The sequence below is a fragment of the Dendrobates tinctorius genome, unplaced genomic scaffold (assembly GCF_039654945.1).
Source record: "Dendrobates tinctorius isolate UK_male_01 unplaced genomic scaffold, ASM3965494v1 ptg000126l, whole genome shotgun sequence".
NCBI lineage: Eukaryota > Metazoa > Chordata > Amphibia > Anura > Dendrobatidae > Dendrobates > Dendrobates tinctorius.
The window spans coordinates 28,696,139-28,721,965 of NW_027361794.1; the positions used below are offsets into that span (position 1 = coordinate 28,696,139).

Here is a 25,827-nt window from a genome sequence, read left to right on the forward strand (position 1 = left end):
ACGCTAAACGTGCGTCGGGGGAGCGTGGTAGGTTCATCTTATCCTCCCTTACTTTGGGTCAGCATTGCAACATTATTGAACTGGACATGTCCACATTGGTTATGGCTAGTGATGGGCGAGCACTAAAATGCTCGGGTGCTGGTTGCTCGGGTCGAGCAAATTGGAATACTCGGGTACTCGGACAGAACAACGAGCCCAATGTCTATGGGAGACCCGAGCATTTTTACCGCGATCCCCCAGGGGTCCTTTTAAGGTCTAAAAACATCTGAAAATTATTGAAACACTGCTCAAATGACACGGGAACATCATGGGGAAGACCCCTGGAAGCATCTGTCACTCCTAGGTCACAGCTGTAAACAATGTTCTCAGAGTTTCATACCATTTTTACAGGTTCACCAATAAACGTACAAAAACGAAACCAAAATGGATTTTGCTGGGAAATATGTTAAGGTGCATCCTTTCCAGGTTAATGACTTGTATATAAGGTAAAATAATTAACCCCAGACCAATATCTTCCTCTGCCACTTGGGCTATGTTCAGACGCAGCATTTTTGAAGCGTTTTTCAACTTTAACATTGCTTTCAACCAATACAAATGCATTCACTGGGAAATGTCATTGGAACATTTACCAACCCTAGCTGGCCATGGGGGGGTAGTACCGGATGTATTATTAGGAATGTTACTGGCCCGGCCCATCTCCCTACAATGGCATACAGAAGATTACAACACCATGGAGACGTCACAGTGGGATGATTTATGAAACCTGCTATATATGTTATTTCTCACTCTAGGAGGACTGTTGTTTTTGTTATAGAGTGTTCTCTTTGCTGGTGGCATGGCTCTCCTGGTATATTCCCAGCGAGCTCCCACCACCGATTTGTAAAGTTAACTATGTTGTTTACTTTTTTATTGTTCTCTGTTACCTCTATCCTCTTGTGTTTCCCCCTTCTTAGATCAAACACCAATGGATACGGAACCCACCTTTAATACTTCTGATGAAACTGCAGAGGCGGTGAAACGCGCGTCGGGGTGTGTTCACAGGTCCCCTCCACCTGGGTGGCAGCATGACTACAGGTACACTGGTATTTCTCTATATGGCGATTTTTGTGTGTGCCTTTTTCTTATAGCAAATCTGCTGCATCTTGTAGGTCATTTTTAGGCTGCATATTCAGCATAACAATATATAATAGACCTATGCTGCGCCCTATTTAGGTGCTGGGTATCGTCATACAGTTTGTCTCTTATCCACTAACCATAAGTTTGCTGATATTAGGGTGAGGTATTTTTCTCCCCTTATATACTCTGTACTGTACTATTAAAATATGGTGTTGTATGATATATACTTTTTAATCATGGTGCAATAAAATTTGTTATATATTGGGATCATGTTCCTTCGTTTTTCTCTTTTTGGTATAGTTTAATACTTGTTCATGCCTGCGGCTTCCTGGGACTGAAAGGGATGGTCACACCTTAATACTACACTCCGCACTGACCTCGCCCTGGGACCAAGGATAAGTATACCTCAGACACCAGATTCTGACACCATTTACTCCTCTCCGCACTTACAATTCTTGCCATGGAACGTGACGGGCCTTAACACCACCCTTAAATGCAAAACAGTTTTAATACACATAAAATGATTCCGACCAGATGTGATTTTTCTTCAGGAGACGCACTATTGCCACAATCTTATCGCCAACTCTCACTCCTCAACCACGACTATAAACTCTTGGCGAGGATCCTGGTGAACTGACTGCAGATGCTGCTACCTGGCCTCCTATGTGAGGCTCAAACAGGATTTAGCCAGGGACTGAGCAGTGTGGCAAATATTCGCATGGCGGTCGCAGCCACGGTCCTGGCTCAAGATACATTGTGGCCACCTGCAATGCTGATGAGTCTCGATGCCGAAAAGGCCTTTGACAAAGTGTCATGGCCCCTTCTATACAGAGTCCTGGATAGGGAAAATCTCAGCCCGAAGTTCTTACAATATGTTCACTACCTCCATGCAAACCTTATACTCAGGTGTCAGTCAATGGATACGATGCGCCATCAATTGATCTTTTTCAGTGAGTTAAACAAGGATAAAATTTTGGAAAATTGATGTCATATCTTGGAATATTTTGAAGTATTCGCTCGTTAGATCGTCGGGGCGGGGGACTTATTATTTTTCATCCCTCTAATTGTTTGCTGTATTTCTGTTTGGAATATTGGTTGATTCAACATGTGTAATTCGTCTTCCGGTATTTTAGTAAGTTTTACGCTCTTTAAGAACTGATTTATTAGTTGGGGGTGGGGTTGTGGAATTGCGGTATTTTCCTGCAGATTACAGAGGGTGGAATAGTATTCTGAGAAGATTTTAGCAATTTAGGGTTATATATATTTTTTGGTCGCCCTGTATGTGGGACAATCTTTGGTCATTTTGGCTGTGATTTTGTTGGCTAAAATTTTGCCCGTTTGTTCCCCTGCCAGTAATATTTGGCTTTACTTTTCCGTAGATTGTGCTCGTATTTGTGTTGGAGCAGTTGGTATAGTTCATACCTTAGTTTCTGTAATGTTTGGAGGATTGTGTTTGTGGGGCTACGTTTGTGTGCCTCTTCTAGGGCGGCTATGTTTTGATTAATTTCCTCTATTTGGTGTAGTGTTGGTTTTTTATTCTGGGACGCTATTTTACCCCGGATGTTGGCCTTGTGGGCGCACCATACTGTAGATACGGACACATCAGGTGTGATATTAATTGTGAAATATTCTGATAATGCTTCCTGAAATTGGGGCCTAATTTTATGGGTTGTGATTCGGTAGTTATTTACTCTCCATGTGGAATATGTCGGATAGTTGTGTCCCTCTGTAATTTGGCAGGAGACCGGGGCATGGTCCGACCAGGTGATGTTCCCTATCGTGGCCTTTTGGACGTCCTGTAATAACCATTTATCTGTCACCATTAGGTCAATTCTGGAGTCGCCTCTATGGGAGTGTGAGTAGATGGTGTAATCCTGCTCGGAGGCATGTAGAACCCGCCAGACATCATAGCGTTCTTCCGCTAGGAGGGTCTGAGAGAGTGATCGGGTATTTTCTTTCTTTTGAGGGGACACCGATTTGTCAATGTTAGGACATCGGGTGATGGTAAAGTCCCCGCAGACTAACAGGGCGCCTTTTTAACCTTTGCTACTACCGCCAGGGTGTCTTTAAGAAATGAAATCTGCTTGGAGTTAGGGTTGTAAATAGAGACAATTGTGTAGGTCTTGTTATTTATGGTGCAGACTAGGATGACGTATCTGCCCTCGTCATCCACTACGCTGGTGATTAGCAGGAAGGTGACGGTGTTCTTTATCGCGATTACTACTCCTCTTTTTTGTCAATTGCTTGGGAATGAAAGACATTTGGGAAATTTCTATTCTGCAGTCTGGGGGCGTCAGTGCTATATAGGTGGGTGTCCTGAACGCACAATACATCTGCTTTTAGGGATTGGGCCTCTTTCCACAGAAGGGATCTTCTCAATGGACTATTCAGTCCCTTTACATTAATGCTAGAAATGTGAAGAACCATGTACAGATTACAAATACAATCTATGTGTCACCACTAGACAATTAGGAAAAAATGGGGGAATAACAATTTTTTTTTTTTAATTTTGTGAAAAAACTGTAACAGTTTCAAAAATAGAGTTTGGTTCTAAGTGAATCTCCAGGATATGCTCCTCTATCCAGTATATAGTGGGGGAATTGGGGGCTGATATGCTCCTCTATCCAGTATATAGTGGGGGCATTGGGGGCTGATATGCTCCTCTATCCAGTATATAGTGGGGGGTATTGGGGGCTGATATGCTCCTCTATCCAGTATATAGTGGGGGGTATTGGGGGCTGATATGCTCCTCTATCCAGTATATAGTGGGGGGTATTGGGGGCTGATATGCTCCTCTATCCAGTATATAGTGGGGGCATTGGGGCTGATATGCTCCTCTATCCAGTATATAGTGGGGGGTATTGGGGGCTGATATGCTCCTCTATCCAGTATATAGTGGGGGCATTGGGGGCTGATATGCTCCTCTATCCAGTATATAGTGGGGGCATTGGGGGCTGATATGCTCCTCTATCCAGTATATAGTGGGGGGTATTGGGGGCTGATATGCTCCGCTATCCAGTATATAGTGGGGGCATTGGGGGCTGATATGCTCCTCTATCCAGTATATAGTGGGGGCATTGGGGGCTGATATGCTCCTCTATCCAGTATATAGTGGGGGGTATTGGGGGCTGATATGCTCCGCTATCCAGTATATAGTGGGGGCATTGGGGGCTGATATGCTCCGCTATCCAGTATATAGTGGGGGCATTGGGGGCTGATATGCTTCTCTATCCAGTATATAGTGGGGGGTATTGGGGGCTGATATGCTCCTCTATCCAGTATATAGTGGGGGTATTGGGGGCTGATATGCTCCTCTATCCAGTATATAGTGGGGGCATTGGGGGCTGATATGCTTCTCTATCCAGTATATAGTGGGGGTATTGGGGGCTGATATGCTCCTCTATCCAGTATATAGTGGGGGTATTGGGGGCTGATATGCTCCTCTGTCCAGTATATAGTGGGGGCATTGGGGGCTGATATGCTTCTCTATCCAGTATATAGTGGGGGTATTGGGGGCTGATATGCTCCTCTATCCAGTATATAGTGGGGGTATTGGGGGCTGATATACTCCTCTATCCAGTATATAGTGGGGGGTATTGGGGGCTGATATGCTTCTCTATCCAGTATATAGTGGGGGGTATTGGGGGCTGATATGCTTCTCTATCCAGTATATAGTGGGGGCATTGGGGGCTGATATGCTCCGCTATCCAGTATATAGTGGGGGCATTGGGGGCTGATATGCTCCTCTATCCAGTATATAGTGGGGGGTATTGGGGGCTGATATGCTCCTCTATCCAGTATATAGTGGGGGGTATTGGGGGCTGATATGCTCCTCTATCCAGTATATAGTGGGGGTATTGGGGGCTGATATGCTCCTCTATCCAGTATATAGTGGGGGCATTGGGGGCTGATATGCTCCTCTATCCAGTATATAGTGGGGGGGTATTGGGGGCTGATATGCTCCTCTATCCAGTATATAGTGGGGGCATTGGGGGCTGATATGCTCCTCTGTCCAGTATATAGTGGGGGGGGTGAAGAGAAAGAAAAACCTCTCCTCTCGTGCCTCCGCAGACCATGGTGAAAAATAGTCTTGTATTCTTTTCTCTTGTTCATGTCCACTCCTTCATCAGGGTGGGCGGCATCTTCTTCAGCGGGGAGCTGGTATCCCCGTCCACCGTCGCCAGCGACCACTTCTGCAGCAGAGACATGGCCTCTCAGGGGGAAGTCAGGACCTGTGTGACCCCATTCTTGGTGACGATCACCGGGTAGCCCCACTTGTACGTGATCCTGTTGTCCCGTAGGATCTTCGTGGCTGTGGAGAACACCCGCCTTCTGTTCAGGATGACGGCGGATAGGTCGGTGAACACCATGATGCTCTTGAACCTCTGGGAGCTCCGGTCCGCCCGCTGCAGCTTTTATAATGGTTTCTTTAAAATGATAAAAATGAAGCCTGGCAATTACATCCCTGGGCACAGAGCGGGGGCATTTTTGGGTTTGGGGAACCTGTACGCTCTGTCTATTATGAGGTCTCGCTGTTCCGCCTCGGAGACTAGTGCGGTAAAGAAATATTAGGAACTTCTTCAACGCGTCTGCAGTAACGCTTTCTGGTATCCATCTGAAGCGCAGATTGTTGCGCATGGAGCAGTCCTCCAAATCCACCAGCTTTAGTTTTAGGGCGGTGATCTCATCTGCCTCATAATGAGAGTCCAATAAGTGGTTGTGGGCTGTGGAGACTCCTCCAGCTTCTCCTCAGTATGGCTGTTCTGTCCCCTATGTGCCCAATGTCTTTCTGTAGTGCAGTGAAGGCTGAGGTAATGTCACTATGTATAGCCTGCTTTAGATCTCCCAGCAGGGACTTCAGTGTGTCCTCAGTGATAGGGGTGGAGGGGTTCCCTGTGTCAGGTGCATATACTTGCGTTTTGTGCTTCTCCGGGCTCCTGGGTAAAGAGCTGCCCGATCTTTCCTGTGCCTGCTCCTCTGTACTCATACCCCTCTCCAGTAAGGTCTGGCCCAGTGTCAGATCAGACCCCCCAGAGCGCTCAACACCACCGCTGGCCGCATGGTGAGTGCTGTGGCGGCCATCTTGGATTTTCCCAGGCTCCGGCAAAATGAACGGCATCCTGCCCAGCGCTGCTCCAATGCTCCTCGTTGCGCGCCCCATTAGTGCACGGACCCCGTCTGAGGTCGTGGTGAGTGGAATTCCTGGTTTCCCCCACCGTTAGTTGCTGCTGGGGCCCGGAGCTAGCGTTCCCTGCGCCCGCTCAGCTCCTCATCCTGACACGCCCCCCCGTGTCATCATTATATAAGCTATTCATCTATAAGTGCACAGCATCTATTCCCCTTATACACTGATATCCAGTGATAGATCTACAATCCGCTTACATATATCTATGTATGGATTTATCTTACACTCAATAAATACGGAGCACTTATCTCATTTCCCCCTTGATAGTGACACTCTCTTAGGATACATGTTACTCTATGATGGCACTTTTGCACATGGCCACTAGATGGCGCTACAACATTTGACATTTGCCTGAATTTTTATCTCTACACATGGTTTACATAAATTATATTTTCTTGTGGTAACTCTATACTATTTATCATTAGAAGCTGTGTATTTCTGTAATTATTTGTATGTATACATGATTGATTACCACTTCTGTCTCTGTAAAAACAATCTCCTTTAACACCTTTCCGACATCGGGCGTAAATGTACTTCCTCCCTTTGATCTGGGCTCCGGCGGTGAGCCCACATCTTTTCCGGCACGTCAGCTGTTTTGAACAGCTGCCATTTGCCCTGAACAGCCTCTGACTGGCATTTAATGTGCACTTCCAGCAAGCGCGCCAGAAATCCCGCCCATTGGTGACCCCGCCAAATGATCATGGGTCACCGATGGATTGACATGATAACCAGAGGTCTCCAGCAGACCTCTATGCTTATCACTGCCGCAACTGATCCACTGGGATAATAGCTGCTGTGACTTCAGATCTTCCAGGGTCACTACTCCACCTGTGGCACACACACAGAGAGGAAGTAACGACAAGCGTAGGAAGATGACAGTCCATACAAGGTGCAAGGCCAGTTGATCCAAAGATCACAATCTGGCTTCTCGAAACGTATCCATGGTTCAATGATGGTCAATGGAGCAGAACTGTATTCTTCCAGCCAAGGCTGAAAATCCCTAGGTTGTTTCCTATAGAATGATAGATCCGTGTCCCTTGTGATGATGTTGTGGCTGCTGTCCTGTCTCTTGTCCTTTGGATGTATAGATATCTTGGCAGAATCTCTCTGGCTGTTTCTCTCTCAGTCTCTTTATACAGAGGCATGTAACCTATTTTTAGACTTAACAAATGTCCCTCATTCAGTATTTACATAAAGGGTAAGAATGGAGATGAGATTATTATAGCATTACTTGATTAAAATAATAATACATTTTATTTCTATAGCGCTGACATATTCCGCAGCACTTTACATTTCAGAGGGGACTTATACAGACGATAGACATTACAGCATAACAATAATCACATAGATCATAACAGATACCAAGAGGAATGAGGGCCCTGCTTGCAAGCTTACAATCTATGAGGAAAAAAGGTAAACACGAAAGGTGGGTGGTAACAGTTGCCCTGATTGTATGGACCAGCCATAATGTTAAGTGTGTAACAGTACAGACACAGAGGGCTAATGGATGCATAAAGCATGTGGGAACATGATACGGGGAACCTGGTTATGGTAAAACTTTTGACTGTGCCACACAGGCATAGTTAGGTTAATGTGTTGAGGCGGTAGACCAATCTGAATAAATACGTTTTCAGGGCACGCTTAAAATTGTAGGGATTGGGGACTAATCATATTGACCTTTTAGATGGGAGTGGGAGGTTCTGATTATTGAGGATGCTAACCTCAGGTCATCAGCAGAATGGAGGGCACGGGTAGGGTGACATACTGAAACAAGGGAGATGTAGGGTGGCGCTGAGCCATGGAGTGCTTTGTGGGTGAGGGTAATAAGTTTGTACAGGATTCTGGAGTGGATGGGTAGCCAGTGTAATGACTGGCACAAGGTAGAAGCATCGGTGTAACGATTGGCAAGGAATATGATCCTGGCTGCAGCACTCAAGACAGATTGGAGAGGGGAGAGTTTGGTAAGAGGGAGACCGATTACAAGAGAGTTACAATAGTCGAGACGAGAATGAATAAGAGAAACAGTAAGAGTTTTTGCGGAATCAAAAGTAAGAAAAGGTCGAATTCTAGAAATGTTTTTGAAATGCAGATAACAAGAGCGAGCCAGTGATCAGATGTGGGGGGCAAAGGAAAGCTCGGAGTCAAGTATGACCCCAAGACAGCGGGCCTGTTGCTGGGGAGTAATAGTGGAACCACAGACAGAAATGACAGTGTAGGGTGATTATGTAAACTATTTGCATAGTTTTTCCCTCTCTGCTTTAGAAGTCAACAAACTGGCTCGATAACACAATGCATAATTAGCATATCAGCAATCATCACTAGTGATCAAGGATAAGCACAATAATAGTCATTTATTACCGGCTTACACAAACAAAAGTCTGTTTTCTTGACCAACTAGAAATCAAGACTTAAATTTAAAGCCAACATACAGATAACATTCTATTATTCTTCTTTTGCTAAAAAAAATCGTCTGGTTAATTAAGATACAATGCTGTATGTCTTCACAATGCCAAAAGTAAAAAAAAAAATGTTTTAAAAAATATTTTAAAAAAGTATAAAAGTTGAAATCACCCCCCTTTCGCCCCTTTCAAAATAAAACAATTAAAAATCAAACATACACATATTTGTTATAGCGGCGTTCAGAATCGCCTGATCTATCAATATAAAAAAGAATTAACCCGATCGCTAAATGGCGTAACGAGAAAAAATGTCAAAACGCCAGAATTACTTTTTTTTGGCCGCCACAACATTGCATTAAAATGCAATAAAGGACGACCAAAAGATCGTATCTGCACCAAAATGGTCTCCATTAATAACGTCAGCTCGGCACACAAAAAATAAGCCTTCATCCAACCCGAGGTCATGAAAAATGGAGACGCGACGGGTATCGGAAAATGGTGCAATTCTTTTATACTTTACCTAATAAAGATGAGTTATTTTTACTGATACAGTGGGTATGGAAAGTATTCAGACCCCTTTCAATTTTTAAATTGTTTCATTGCAGCCATTTCGTAAATTCAAATTCATACTATCTATTCCTGACACTGGAGTGGCTTATACACGTCCGAAGTATATAGTTTGAGGTCTGGGATCTGCCAATATGTGGCTAGTTTTCTGACTGTTTCGGATAACATGATACATGATTTTAGTTTTTTTTTGTCTAGTCTCACTTGAGTATATGCCAATATTAAATAGTCTCTTCATGAGTCGTCTTTGATGAGGACAATGAAACACATAGAAATGAGAGACTTGGAGAGTGAGTGTGTATACGTCACCTCACCCTATATACTGAGATGTGGGGTACATGTTTTTTCTATTAGTCACTTTCCGACTAACCTTCAGGGGGTGAATTTTAGGTATAGCTTTACATTTGGAATTAATAAGGTTTAGTTTTATCCTTTTGTCAGCAAACATGAGGAATGACAAGAGACAACCCATTTAAGAAGATTCAACTTTGGTTAAAACTATTCCAACATTATGAACATAAAAAAGGCTTCTCCCCTATGTGACATCTCTGATGTTTATTAACAGTTGATTTCCAAGTAAAATTTTTCCCACATTAAGAAAATGAAAATGACTTCTCCTCTGTGTGACTGCGCTGATGGCGATCAAGAAGGACTTTCTGATTAAAATATTTCCCACATTCTGAACAGGAAAAAGGCTTCTCCCCTGTGTGAGTTCTCTGGTGCTTAACACAATCTGATTTATGCCTAAAACATTTCCCACATTCTGAACATGAAAAAGGCTTCTCCCCTGTGTGAGTTCTCTGATGGGTAACAAAATTTGATTTCTGTGCAAAACATTTCCCACATTCTAAACATGAAAAAGGCTTCTCTCCTGTGTGGATTCTCTGGTGCTTAACACAATCTGATTTACTGTTAAAACATTTCCCACATTCTGAACAGTAAAAAGGCTTCTCCCCTGTGTGGATTCTCTGGTGATTAACACAAGCTGATATATTGTTAAAACATTTTCCACATTTTGAACAGGAAAAAGGCTTCTCTCCTGTGTGAGTTCTCTGGTGGGTAACAAAATGTGATTTCTGTGCAAAATATTTCCCACATTCTGAACAAGAAAAGGGTTTCTCCCCTGTGTGAGTTCTCTGATGGGTAACAAAATTTGATTTCTGTGCAAAACATTTCCCACATTCTAAACATGAAAAAGGCTTCTCTCCTGTGTGAGTTCTCTGGTGCTTAACACAATCTGATTTACTGTTAAAACATTTCCCACATTCTGAACAGTAAAAAGGCAACTCCCCTGTGTGGATTCTCTGGTGATTAACACAAGCTGATTTATTGTTAAAACATTTTCCACATTTTGAACAGGAAAAAGGCTTCTCCCCTGTGTGAGTTCTCTGGTGAATAACAAAATGTGATTTCTGTGCAAAATATTTCCCACATACTGAACAGGAAAAGGGTTTCTCCCCTGTGTGAGTTCTCTGGTGAATAGCAAAATTTGATTTCTGTGCAAAATATTTCCCACATTCTGAACATGAAAATGGCTTCTTTGTTTTAGGAGCAGTTTGTTTTTTATTGCCTCTTCTGTGACTTTGATTTTCCTTAGTAGTCAGTAATGAATCAGAAGATGGGACCTGTTTCATAGGATCAGATGACAGATCTTTGCTGTGAATGGATGATGGTATATCTGGAGTAACAGCAATCACTTCAGTTGTATCTTGTAGGATCTCAAGATCATCAGATTTAAAAATTGAAGATGTCAGCTGTCCCTCTGATCTCCTGGTACAGTCATCTGCTAAGATAAACAATTATTTTTTTAATAAAATATCCTTCAGTTTTATATTTTTGAACATTTATACTTAGCTTGCCATTTTTATGGACAGTTTATGTAAAAAACTTTAATTATTTCCCAAGACAATGACAGTTCACAGTCTAATAGAAAACCTTGTTGGATGAACCAGTAGTGTGCGGTGTTCAACTGTTTGTTCATTCTGCCTCCCAAATATAAAATATAAAGAAACCAATCAATGCTATGTAGGTGAAAATAATACCAATTCTCATCTCACAAAAAACAAGTCCCCACTCAGGTCCATCATCTGTCAGTGGAAAAACAGAGGTTCCCACACTATTAGTGGCTCAAAGGCTGCTGAAAAGCAACAGAGTTTCTATAAACCAATCCAGCAAAATCCGCTCTCACTTCGGAGTCTTGCAGTGTGCGCAAACTACATTTAGGATCCCTGTATTTAGCAATATTATAGTGAGAAGAATCCACTTAATTTTGTTACGCGAGGCTTAGGTCAAAGAAGGCTGAAATACCCGGGGCCCCTGCAGAGTCCCTCCAACTAGGGAAAACCCTGTCTGACCCTCAACCCAGGGTTTTTGCTAATGGTGCAAATGCCTGAGCCTCCAACCTTTCCTTATCTCCTGCTCAGCCCTAAGCTGAACCCTCCACCCTCCACCCAGTGAGTCGTCAAACCACCAAAGCCCCCACAGTAATGACAGACAGGGAGAACTTAAACCGCACCGTGCCGCATACACACAGGACAATACCGTAATGTGAACAGGGCAAAACAAAACACAAATATAGGAAGGCGAAGAGGTAACAACGGATCATACGCCACCAGATACGAATTTCTCTCTCCAACACCTCCTCTCCAGACCGGAACCACTTGGCATAAAACACAAGCTATAATCGGCGACGCCCATAGGCCAGCACGACTATTTAAAGACTGTGGGCGTGACCAAACATCCCACCTGATTTACAGCTAGATTAACCCCCAATAACCTGAGTAAAATCAAGCCGGCGCCACTGCGGCTATAGTGGACGGAGATGGAACTACCGCTGCCTGCCGGACACTGTGGTGTGAATAGCGTCCGACATGACAGTACCCCGTCTTCTACGAGGGACCCCAGGGCCCTCAAGACTCATAGGACCCGGCTTGTCCGGATGACGGCGGTGAAACGAACTGACCAGCCGATCCGCATGTATGTCCGAGGCTGGTACCCAAGACCTCTCCTCCGGACCATACCCCCGCCATTGTACCAAATACTGAAGAGTACGGCGCAGTACTCGAGAGTCCACCACCTTGGAGACTTCAAACTCTAAATCGCCATCCACCATGACTGGAGGTGGCATCGGCGTCGTGTCCACAGAGGCTACCACCTTTTTCAATAAAGCCCTGTGAAACACGTTGTGTATCTTGTATACCGCAGGAAGTTCCAACCGATAAGCAACCGGGTTAATGATGGCAGCAATCTTAAAAGGGCCAATAAACCTTGGACCCAATTTCAATGATGGAATTTTGAGTTTTATGTTTTTAGTAGCTAACCACACCCAATCACCCACACACAGGTCCGGACCTGGCACGCGTCTAGCGTCAGCCACTCGTTTGTACCTTGCACTCATGCTCAGCAATTGCTGTTTCACACTCCTCCAGACCGATGATAGTTGAACTCCAAGCTGCTCCTCCTCCTGGACGCCCCCAGAGCCACCCTGATGCAAGGTACAAAATTGAGGATGGTGCCCGTAAACACAAAAGAACGGAGACTCTCCCGATGATTCTTGGCGGTGATTATTTAACGCGACCACTCCTCTTGGTTGTCAGACACAAAACATCGCAAATACTGCTCCAGATTTTGGTTCATGCGCTCAGTTTGACCATTTGACTGTGGATGAAACGCCTACGAATAAGACAACTTGATCCCCAATCGTGAGCAAAAAGCTTTCCAAAACTTCGCCACAAACTGGGTACCCCTATCAGACACTATGTCCGACGGAACTCCGTGTAGTCTGACCACCTCCTGCACAAAAACCTGAGCCAACATCTTCGCGTTGGGCAAGGAAGGCAACGACACAAAATGCGCCATCTTCTAAAATCGATCAACCACCACCAGGATGACCGTGTTCCCCACCGAGGCAGGCAAGTCCGTGATAAAGTCCATGGAGATTTCTGTCCATGGCCTACTAGGTACCCCCAGAGGCTGTAGAGTGCCAGCAGGACGGGATCTGGGCGACTTGGCCCTGGCGCACGTGATGCAAGCTGCCATGTACGAGACCACGTCCTGCCGGATTTTTGGCCACCAGAAGCGGCGCGATACCAGCTCCAAGGTGCCCCTAACCCCTGGATGACCGGCCAGGACAGAGTCGTGGTGTTCCCCCAACACCTTAAGATGAACATGAAGGGGTACGAATGACTTGTTAGCGGGAAGTCCTGGCGGTACCTCCTCCTGGGCCTCGGCAATCTCCGCCTCTACCTCAGTCGTGAGAGCCGAAACCACTACACCTTCCTGGAGGATGGGTACCAGATCTTCCCGAGGTTCTCCCCCCCGGAAAACACCTGGACAAGGCATCCGCCTTGGTGTTTTTAGCCCCAGGACGGTAAGTCACCAGAAAGTTAAATCGTGTAAAAAACAATGCCCAGCGAGCCTGCCTGGGAGACAGACGCTTGGCCGACTCCAGATAGAGCAGGTTTTTATGGTTGGTGATGACTGTGACCTGGTGGGCCGCCCCCTCCAAGAAGTGACGCCATTCCTCAAAAGCCAATTTGATGGCCAACAACTCCTTGTTGCCGATATCGTAATTCCGTTCGGCAGGCGACAGCTTCTTGGAGTAGACGCATGGAAGCATATTGCTCAAGGACGAGCCCTGTGACAGTACTGCCCCCACTCCCACCTCAGACGCATCGACCTCCACAGTAAAAGGTTTAGGTACGTCCGGTTGCACCAGAATGGGGGCAGAAGCTCAAATGCACGCACCACAACCTCAGACCAGATAGCGAGATTGGTACCTTTTCTCGTCATGTCCGTGAGCGGTTTGGCTATAGTAGAAAAATTCTTAATAAACTTCCTATAATAGTTGGCAAACCCAAGGAACCGCTGGAGCGCTTTTAGATTATCAGGCCGTTCCCATCACAGCACCGCTTGCACCTTCGCGGCGTCCATTTTAAACCCTGCGGCGGACACAATATATCCCAAAAAAGGCAACTCCTGAACAAAAAATACGCATTTTTCAAGCTTAGCATAGAGCTTATTCTCACGGAGCAATTGTAACACCTGCCTGACATGCTCTAAATGAGTGTCCCAGTCACTCACATAAATGAGGATGTCATCCAGGTACACAATCACAAATTTCCCCAGCACATGAGCGAATACATCATTTATGAAATGTTGGAAAACAGCAGGTGCGTTTGTCAACCCAAATGGCATAACTAGGCTTTCAAAATGACCCTCAGGGGTTTTAAACGCCGTCTTCCACTCATCCCCCTGACGGACCCTTATGAGGTTGTACGCCCCCTGAGGTCAAGTTTGGAAAACCACTTCGCACCAGCCACCTGGTTGAACAAATCAGGGATCAGAGGCATCGGGTAGGGATCACGGGCCGTAATCTGGTTTAACTCCCGGAAATCCAGACACGGGCGTAACCCCCCATCTTTCTTCTTAATGAAGAAAAACCCCGCTGCTACAGGCGAGGATGAAGGCCGGATGTGCCCTTTACTTAGACTCTCTGCGATGTAGTCTTTAAGAGCTTGTCTCTCCAGACCAGAAATACTAAACATCCTAGCCTTTGGCAATTTGGCCCCGGGTTTTAACCTAATCACACAGTCATAGGTTCGATGTGGAGGTAGTTCTGAGCATCCCCTCTCAAAGAAGACATCTGCAAAATACAGCAATGCCTCCGGAAGGCTGGACTTCACGGCGGACACACATGTGGCCAAGCAATTTTCCTGACAGAAACCACTCCACTGGACTATGTCCTGGGTTCTCCTGTCAATCACCGGGTTGTGCTTGGACAACCATGGGAAACCCAGGACCATTTGTGCTGGGAGATTATTGAGTACCCTACATGTAACCCACTCAGAATGTAGGACCCCAATGTGGAGTTTAACCTCAGCTACAAACTCAGTAATCTCCCCCTGTGGGAGGGGAGCGGCATTAATGGTAACCACGCGAATAAGATGAGGGAGTTTTTCGATCTTAAAACCGGCCGTGCGTGCAAACTCCTCATCCATGAAATTGGTGGTGGAACCGCTGTCCACAAACACTGATATTGGTAGCTCTCTGCCCGCAATAATAACCCTGGCAGGGAGCATACATTGAGATACCATCATGGAGGATATGCATACGCTCAGCTGGGCCTCCTCCATACCCTCTGAGCTTACCAGTTTTCCGCCGGTGCGACTTTCTTTGGTAACACAGGACAAGCATTTACATAGTGATCTCTTTTACCACAGTAAAAACATGCTCCTTGCTTCCTGAACCCAGGAACGCGACGCTTAACATGTGATACCCCAGCGATTTGCATAGGTTCCGTGGGCTCACCTGCAGTAACCACACTTGCACCCCTGCTTTCCCCCAGGGGTAGCGTCTCCTGTGCCCCCTGACGCAAACGTCGATCAATACGAATAACCAAACTCATGGCAGACTCTAACGATGCAGGAGTCTCATACATCTGGAGGGCCTGTTTAACTCTTCCTGAAACCCCATGAATAAACTGACTCCGCAGCGCTGGGTCGTTCCACTGTGTGTCTACTGCCCAACGGCGAAATTCTGAGCAATAGTCTTCCGCCATCCGTTCCCCCTGACGGAGGGCGCAGATTTTAGATTCTGCTAGAGCCAATCTGTCTGGATCATCATAAATGAGCCCGAGTGATGAAAAAACATTCTCAACCGAATGAAACATAGCAGAGTCAGCTGGTAAGGAAAACGCCCATGCTTGGGGGTCCCCACTCAGTAATGATAACACCAGAACCACCCGCTGAGCCTCATTACCTGAGGAGACAGGGCACATGCGAAAGTATAACTTGCAGGCCTCCCGAAAGATGACAAATTTGCTGCGTTCCCCAGCAAATCGTTCTGGCAGCGGAATCTTCGACTCTGCACCTGCACCTGCAGAAGCAACTTGCACATTAGCTACAACCAGGCCCTGCTACTGAACTGCCCCCTTCAACTCGGTGACCTGTAAGGACAGCGCCACCAACTGGCGGTTTATGGAAGTCATGAAATCCATGGACTACCAAAATATTGTGGGCCGATTATAATGTTACGCGGGGCTTAGGTCAAAGAAGGCTGAAATACCCGGGGCCCCTGCGGAGTCCCTCCAACTAGGGAAAACCCTGTCTGACCCTCAACCCAGGGTTTTTGCTAATGGTGCAAATGCCTGAGCCTCCAACCTTTCCTTATCTCCTGCTCAGCCCTAAGCTGAACCCTCCACCCTCCACCCAGTGAGTCATCAAACCACCAAAGCCCCCACAGTAATGACAGACAGGGAGAACTTAAACCGCACCGCGCCGCATACACACAGGACAATACCGTAATGTGAACAGGGCAAAACAAAACACAAATATAGGAAGGCGAAAAGGTAACAACGGATCATACGCCACCAGATACGAATTTCTCTCTCCAACACCTCCTCTCCAGACCGGAACCACTTGGCATAAAACACAAGCTATAATCGGCGACGCCCATAGGCCAGCACGACTATTTAAAGACCGTGGGCGTGACTAAACATCCCACCTGATTTCCAGCTAGATTAACCCCTGATAACCTGAGTAAAATCAAGCCGGCGCCACTGCGGCTATAGTGGACGGAGATGGAACTACCGCTGCCTGCCGGACGCTGTGGTGTGAATAGCGTCCGACATGACAAATTTGCGGTGTGTGTCTCCTGGAGCACAATCTGGGCACTATGTGCTGGGTAATAAAATGGCAAATGTGTAATTTTCACTCTCCAACATCCACTGCATGTTCATTTCCAGAAAGTGGCTGTGGAGTCAAAATATTCACTCCTCCTAAGGATTATAACCCTTAGTGAATTAATTAATAATATGGAATCACTTTATGGGGATTTCTACTATTCTGGTTTTCTGGCATTTAGTTATATTAGGGCTTCTGCATATGGTGTGTCCAATCTCATCTGGGATCTGTTCCTGCTGTCCAGCTGGAGTAATCTGCTCCCTACTTCAGCCAATTGGAAAGTACCACACCCTACTAAAGCGCAAAGCACATGGCCGGAATCTGCCAGATACAGCGCTGTTCTCCTCTGGTTCAGTCCTCTGTGCTCAGCTTGTGGCTTGTGTATTTATCTCCTGTTGTGACCGTGGCCCGTTTACTGACTACTCTTGTGTCTTGATTCTGTATTCTGTCCTTCTAGTTCTGACCCAGCTACCTGGCTATTCTTCTTGCCATCTAACACCACAGAATAGCAGGTAACACCATGGTCCAAGCCTAGGGGTCCCTGTGTAAGTCCAGATTCCATGTGAGGATGTTAAAGGGTGATAAGCAAGGCAATCCTTGGGATATGGAAAGCAGAGAAGATAGTGCCAAGAATGTTCATGGTGGACATCTCTTGTGCTGCCCGGTGACCACGAACAGTGCTCCGAATACATTGTGTCTGCAAACTATTCAAGCTCGATCTGCATTCAAATAGCTAAATGGCGCTCCTTCCCTCTGAACACTGCCATGTGCCCAGACAGTAGTGTACAACCGTATGTAGGGTATAGTGTGAAGCTGGAAAATAATTTGTAAGATCCATTTGTTTCCTATTTGACAACCAGCCTCACTAAAGCTAAAAACTGGCTGTTGGTATTCTCATACTTGTAAGGGGCAATGGATATTGACCCCCCAGTCTAAAAATAGCAGCCTGCAGCTGCCCAGAAAAGGCACATTTATTAGATGCGCCAATTCTGGCGCTTTGCCCAGCTCTTCCCACTTGCCCTATAGTGATGGCAAGTGGAGTTCATATTTGTGGGGTTGATATCACCCTTGTATTGACAGGTGACATCAAGCCCACGGCTTAGTAATGGAGAGGTGTCTAGAAGACACCTCTCCATTACTAATCCTATAGTTATATGGTAAATAAAGACACAGACAGAATAAAGTCTTTTATTAGAAATAAAACAAAACACAGTTTTTGTTTTTTACTAAAAAATAACAAACAGAATTCTCACGGTGATCTGCTGTGAAGTGACTTAGCTTGAACAGTGGTGACCTCATCACTAACTTTTTCCCACGGTCCTGAGGTCACTGCAGTTCAGCCTGGCTGGAAACCTCGATGATGTCACTGCTGGTCAATGATGCTGTGCTTGCAGCAGCTCATTCACCAGTGGTTCTCTGCCTGCATGGTCGCATCTTGGCACCGTCCAGGTTGAAAACTAATTATCCATCAGACATGGATTATGGCGTGGGACAGAGCGACAGACAGGTATGGTATATTGTTGTATTTTATTTTTATTACAGGAGAACGAGGTCTTCGGTGGAAATAGGCGTTAGGTGAGTATAACTGTGTTTTATTGCTAATAAAAGGCTTTATTCTGGCTGTGTCTTTATTTTCCGTGTAACCAGGGCCGGACTGGGAGTGAAATTCAGCCCTGGCATTTGTAAGACCACAGGCCCACGTCTTGTACCCTCTGTAATCTTGCTCTCTAGATAGTCTAATACAGGTCCGCGGCCTACAATCACAACGTTTAGTGTTGTGACCTGCAGAGCTGACACCCACTGAATTATGGCCACTTTAGATGAGCCAATAATCATGAAATGTGGGATTGTAAGAGCGCGGCTTCCTGATTATCGGCTCATTTCAATAGGTCAGTAATCACCTGATGGAAGGAAAAATGATTATTAGTCACGGCTTAACAATCCAGGTTCTTGGTGGCACATTGCTCGGGGTAAACAGGACATGCGCTCCTGAGAACAGGACATGCTACGTGCACAGAACATATTACCAGTCGCTGTGTGCACAGAGAAGTGCGTCCTCCTGTGTGAACAGGCCGTAGAGGACACTGACTGACGTGTATATGGCTGGTCGGTGGTCGTGGACATGCTGGAGCACAGTAATGACAGGAAAGTCTCAGTCAGACGGCCGTTTCTCACGTCCATGTTCTCTCTGTGGTTTTCATTAGTTCTCTTCCATTATAGTGTATGGTGCTGCTCACAGGCTCATGTTCTTGCAGTCTGTGTCTCCCCAAATAAAAATCAGAGACATTGTCGTTTTTTATCGTTGTCACAGACACAATCCCCTCCACAAGTCTCTGAACCTGCGCCGATCACAGACCCCACATAGATCGCCCCAGTGCACACTCTGCGCGGATTAACACTGTAATGTATAGGAGATTTTAATTCATTTAGTTTTTTCAAACGTGAAAATCACTAAAGTTCGAGTCTGGGGGCCGCACCCATCACCGGCCCATGTGTAGTGACCCATTAACCAGGTTATCGCTGCCTTGCCTTCCTTATAGAAGCAGCAGAGACTGGACAGATGGTTTTCATGCTGGGATGCCTGTATTTTGTGGCTGCAGAACCAAGGTAAGGGGATGTGCACACATCTTTGTCAGGCGGATTGAAAAAGCGCCACAAACCTGCCGCTAAACATGAACTTAGTGCACGGCAATGGAAAACCACATTGCTGTACCCGCTCCGTCTGTTACGTCTTTTATCTGCTTCAGTGCTTGGAAACTGAGGCCATTAATACAAGTAGCACATTCTGTCACCTGCAACTATAATAGAAACTATCGAGAAAAGACGCCGGTGGCACAAAAGACATGGCGCCTTCAGGTAAAAGACTGGAGACACTTTCCTGAAGCAGCTCTGCCCCGGAAATAAAACTGTGCACATACCCTAGATACAAACACTAGGCCACAGCACCCTGCAAACGCTGAGTACAAGAATCATTCTAAGGCCGGGGTCACACTAGGGTGTGTGATGCGAGAAACAACACCCGGCACTGCCACCGGCACTCGGACCGGAGTGTGCGGCTACATGGATTTCTAAGGATTTATGAAAAATGTTGTTCCAAGCTTGCGACCTTTTATTTAATTCGAAAGGTGCATAAGGACCCCCTTAACCCACCTGGGAGGCCGATTATTGCAGCTAATGAAGGCCTTTGTGAAATAGCGTGTGCTATTGTGAATCACTTTTTGAAACCTCTTGTGACACAACTGCCCTCTTTTATTAAAGACACTAGCGCAGCTTAGGGTCATCTGGAGAACATTCAACTTACTGAGGAAATGGTACATGTCACCGCAGATGTGGAGGCATTATATTTTTCTATCGGTCATTCAGACAGATTGAAGGCAGTAGAGAAATATTTGAGTCATAGTAACTTGAATGATATGTCCTCCTTTATCTTGAAACTGTTGAGGTTTATCCTTACTCATAATGACTTCACTTTCGATGGGAAGATATTTTTGCAGCAAAGAGGAACAGCAATGGGGGCCTCGTGCGCCCCCTCTTATGCAAATTTGTTTATGGGGGCCTGGGAATGGTCCATCGTCCAAGGTGAGGAGATCCCTAATGTTGATCGGGTCCACAACTGGATTCGTTAAATTGATGATATTTTGTTCATCTGGGAGGGTCCAGTTGTGGACCTTGAGACATTTATGAATGCACTTAATGATAACGATCAAAATATCAGACTATCTTATAAATTTGGACGAAAGATCAATTTCTTGGATTTATCCATTTTCAGTGCTCCCTGATGGAAGTTTGTCTACAACGGTTCTTCGTAAACCAACATCAACTAATTACTTACTGCATGCATCCTCCGCTCATCAATGGCGGATCCTAATAGGGGCAGATGGGGCGGTCGCCCCGGGCCCAAGGTTTTTTGGGGGCCCAGGGGCAGGGGCGGGCTGGGCCGGGTGGCAGAGAGGCAAATGCCACTCGGACCAAATTCTTGCCCCGGGTGCCAGAAAGCTTAGATACGCCTCTGCCCTCCGGCTATACTTCCGGGTCAGATGTCGGGCGTGCGCGATGACGTCATCGTGCACGCGCCGACATGTCCCGGAGGATGCTGAAAGCAGAGGCGCTGCTGGGGAGCGAGCCGGCTGTGAGGTAAGTATGGGGAACTTTTTTATTTATAAAATGAATTAAATGGGGGAGGGGGTGAGTGGGGGCTGTACACAATGAAGGGGGGGTGACTGGGGCCTGTATATGATGACGGGGGGGTGACTGGGGGCTGTATATGATGAAGGGGGGTGACTGGGGGCTGTATATGATGAAGGGGGGTGACTGGGGGCTGTATATGATGACGGGGGGGTGACTGGGGGCTGTATATGATGAAGGGGGGTGACTGGGGTTGTACAGGATGAAGGGGGTGAGTGGGGGCTTCACAGGATGAAGGGGGGATGAGTGGGGGCTTCACATGGTGGAATGGAGGCGGGTTTTCCGTATGGACCCGCAGCAAACCAAGTGCTGCGGTCCGTACGGCTGTCAATTCCCGCACGGGGACCGCAGCGCTCAGGTGGGAAGGGGGGTACAGGGGCCCAGGTTTTATGAACAGCCCCGGGCCCATAGTCCACTTAATCCGCCACTGCCGCTCATCCTAAATCAACAATTCAAGGCATACCAATTGGCCAGTTTCTGCGCATCAGGAGGATTTGTTCGGAAGATTCTCAGTTTGAGGAACAATCCAGTATTCTTAAAAACGGTTCCAAGATCGAGGGTACGGCCACCAGGCCATTCAAAGGGGATATAATAAAGCCAAAAATACGCCAAGAGAATCACTTCTTCACAAAAATCAGCCCCTGGTGTCGTGTGATGAGGGGGACAAGCAGGTAAGGTTTATTACCAATTATAACAGTAGGTGGCCAGAATTGAGAGGAATTATTGACAAACACTGGAAAATCCTTCTCACTGATCCCATTCTTAAACAATGCTTGCCAGATGCACCGTCTTTTGTGGCAAGAAGGGCCCCCAACCTGCGGGATATATTGGTCCACAGTGCATATGACCCCAAAAGAAAAGAAAAAAATAAGAAAAATTCAGAACGTAAGGGGTTTGTTAGGAATCTGTGTCCTGCCATACTAATGCAGAGATCCAGATCCTCACATTCATCTCCAGAGGCTAAGTCCTTTCTGCCAGCTTGTGAGCATGCTCCTGGAATGAGCTCCCTTTGGAGTTCAGGAGTCAGGTGCTCAGGTCCTGCTCCTGATTCCATTGGTTCAGCTGAGGTCTCTGGAGATTTCCGGAAGGTCCCGGTCACTATAAAAAGTGCGCATGGCCGTTATGCCATGCGCTAGTATTTTCTGATACTTGCTGTAGTGCACTGCCTCCCTTAGCAGCGGTTTTGCCATCTGCCGCACGGTGGACCCCGAGTGGCGAAGGCACTTTAATTATTTATTTTTTTTAGTGCCTTCCGCCACTCTTAACATAATACTAGCGCCAGGATCTGGCTAGAGATGGCGGATCAGCAGCAGCTGTTACAGCTTGTGCGTCAGCTCGAGGCTCGCTTGGCCTCCCTCGAGAGGTCTCTCGCAGCTGCGCAGGCCACAGATGCTGCCGTCCAGGCACTTACGGACGCGGTAGGGCGTATGTCCATGTCCGCCCTTGCGCCGACAGTTACCCGCCTCCCATTGCCCGATAAATATGCTGGGGATGGCGCCTCCTGTAGGGGTTTTATCAGTATTGCTCGATACACCTAGAGCTGCTGGCTGCGCAATTCCCTACGGAGTGGGCTAAGGTGGCTTTTGTCATCTCCCTACTGTCAGGCAAGGCGCTGGAATGGGCTACGCCTCTTGTGGGAGCGTGGTGACCCCGAGATTCGGTCCGCGGCTAACTTGCTGACTGCCATCAGGCAAGTTTTTCTCGGTCCTCGGGTCACCATTGGTTCAGCTGAGGTCTCTGGAGATTTCCGGAAGGTCCCGGTCACTATAAAAAGTGCGCATGGCCATTATGCCATGCGCTAGTATTTTCTGATACTTGCAGCTGTATGTTTGTTGATGGATGCTTGGTCTGGTGGATGACTTATTATGAAACCCCTTCCCTCGGTTATTACGAGTGTGTGAGTGATTGGGTCAGCCAGTAGCAGCGCTAGCGCCAGCGCGCTCAAGCTTCAAGCCATCTCAGCAGCAAAGCGTCCTGCATCGCGCTTGCGTTATTGCGGTTGCAGACTTCTGTGGCATTCGCAGTTGCGACGCCGTGCACACGCTCATTTACAGTAAGTCCGTTTGGTTGTAGTGCCACTTTAACTACTCCTGTGTTCGGCTACCGTACGTGTGCCGCTGTGCGTTTAACAGGCTCAGCGTTACCTTTTCTTTATTATTTTCCTGTGCAACTCTGTGTCCCATAACAGAGACTGCCTCTTTTGCACTTGGGTGATTTAGAACCCTGTGCACACTACCGCTGTAGTGCACTGCCTCCCTTAGCAGCGGTTTTGCCATCTGCCGCACGGTGGACCCCGAGTGGCAAAGGCACTTTAATTATTTATTTTTTTTAGTGCCTTCCGCCACTCTTAACAGGGTTTTTCCCTTACGGGTTTTGCAAGGGTTGTGCTAATATGAAAAAGGGCTTTAGTTTCTCTAACTTTGACCAGTCTAGAAAATTTGACATTAGGGTCAATATCACCTGTTCATCTAAGGGGGTTGTGTATTATGCAGAGTGTCCCTGTGGAAAAATTTACATAGGTATGACCAGTCGTGAGCTCAAAGTTCATGTCCGTGAGCACTGTTTAGACATTGAGAAAGCTAAAACAGCCACTGACATCAGCTCTCTAAAGACCCTTCCTAGGCATTTCAGGAAGTACCATCAATGTAATTCTAGACTGCTTAAGGTGAAGGGGATTGATATGGTGACCCTTGGCCCTAGAGGGGGGGATGTTTCTAAAATACTGGCCAAAAAAGAATGTCAATGGATTTATAGGCTGGGGACCCTCACACCCCAGGGTCTAGATGAAAGCTTTGGCTTTAGCGCTTATCTCTGATAACTTTAGGCTACTTTGAGGGTAGGGGGTTTTAATGTGTCAATTAGTTTGTGTGTCTCTTTTTAATTTTATTTTTGTTTAGTACTCCTGCCTCCACTCCTGTTCATATCGCAGAATGATGTACATCTTTCCTCAGATGGGATCATGAAGAGGATTTTTTACGATGGGGTTTCGTTGTCCTGCACTAATAGATGGATGGATGCCATTATGGATATGAGATGACCATGGGATCTTGTGTTATGCTGTTTTTGGTTGACACCGCAGCAGTGACGCCTTGTGTGACATTATCATCTCTTGTGCTTTGCACTTGAGTGGTGATGTTGCTGAGTGATACCGCTATGCGATATTATTAATACCATTCTAGTACGGCATTCAAATATTATGTATAGTTTTTGATATTGTCTTGTCAGTTAAATACTATAATCAAAAGTCTGATATTGCTGAGGAATATTATCATGTGATATTAATAACAAATGTATTTGTTAATCCTAGTACAGCGTATAAACATTATATATACTTTTTTGATATTGACAGGGCATTGGAATGTCATAATCAAGTTCATGTTTGCACTAGATATGAATATTTAGACATAGCTCTTTTATCGATTTACTGATACTTTAATTGCACCGTCACTTTATTATAGCTATGTATTCACTAATATGATATGATGGAATTGTGGTCGTGTTATTTCATGCCCACCCATTTGTGGTAGCACGCGTGCGTGGTATACGGGGACGGTGGAAAATGCAAAGCGGTCTGTTCATGAATTAGGTGCGCACATCTCCACATAGGACCTGGCGATGCCTTATCATGTGACCGCAAAGTATTATTCCCATTGGACTCTATGTCCCACGTGATGCAGCGCATGCGTCATAAACACCTCAGTATTGGGATTTGAGCAGGACCTTTGGTGTTCATCGCACGCAGGCGCAGCTGATCATTTGGTATAGTGACTATAGACTATAGACCTATGCTGCGCAGGCGCCGCCACTGATCCCCCACAACGGTACAATTGTTTTCTGCGCAGGCGCCAGTAGCGATCTATTATGGTGGACATAGTGAACGCAGGTTTGCGCAACTTTTAATGATTATGCACACGTGGTACTGGCATATAAATCGGATCTCCCCCTGCCCTGACACGCCTCCCGAAGAAGCAGTGCGAAACGCGCGTTGGGGTCGAGGGACGTCCAGGCATCTCCACCCGCATTTACAGGTATAGAATTGTCTAGCCTTTATTATATTCACCGGCATTAATTTTACCTCAATTGAGGTTCATTTTTGGGATAATTGGATATAGCTGCTTTTATGCAGCAATGAAATGTCATAATACAAATGATGTGGCCAGCAAATGTTTTACCATTGCAAGGTGATGATCTGTAGGATATCAGGTGCATTGTTCTTTTACCCCCTTACTTTTTCTTTGGTGAATTTTGGTGTTAGGATGTGAGATTCCATGGACTTGTAGGCCCCCTCCTTATTTTATGTTCCAGCACTTTTCCTGTGTATATATTTTTGTGTCTTTTTGTGCAATAAAATATAAATTTTTAACAAGTATACACTATTGTGTGGGGTCAACATTTTTTGTTACGTTGTTACCACAAAAGTAATAATATGATTCTGTGGTGTATTATTTATGCATGGATTCATGCTTTTTGCGCCAATTTTGTGATTGTATGGATTTCTAAGGGCCAATGCAGACGGCCATATATATTCTCTGATCTGAGAGAATCGGCCAATTATACTGTACAGCTGACACTTGGATCAGGATCTGACCCGAGTGTCAGCACAGTGTGGTCCGATTGTCTAGGATGAGAGAATCAGAGAACACTGAGGAAAAGATGGAGATCAAACTCTTCTCCATTATGTCATCGGAGTGGT

The 25,827-nt window shown here is 46.0% G+C and overlaps 1 long non-coding RNA gene across 1 annotated transcript; it reads left to right on the forward strand.

Moving 5' to 3' along the window:
• The first annotated feature begins 958 nt into the window (after nucleotides 1–958).
• Nucleotides 959–25,505, forward strand: LOC141047121 (uncharacterized). The gene is made up of 2 exons (XR_012219761.1): nucleotides 959–1,074; nucleotides 24,032–25,505. It is a non-coding gene; the product is annotated as an uncharacterized lncRNA (long non-coding RNA).
• The last annotated feature ends 322 nt before the right edge of the window (nucleotides 25,506–25,827 follow it).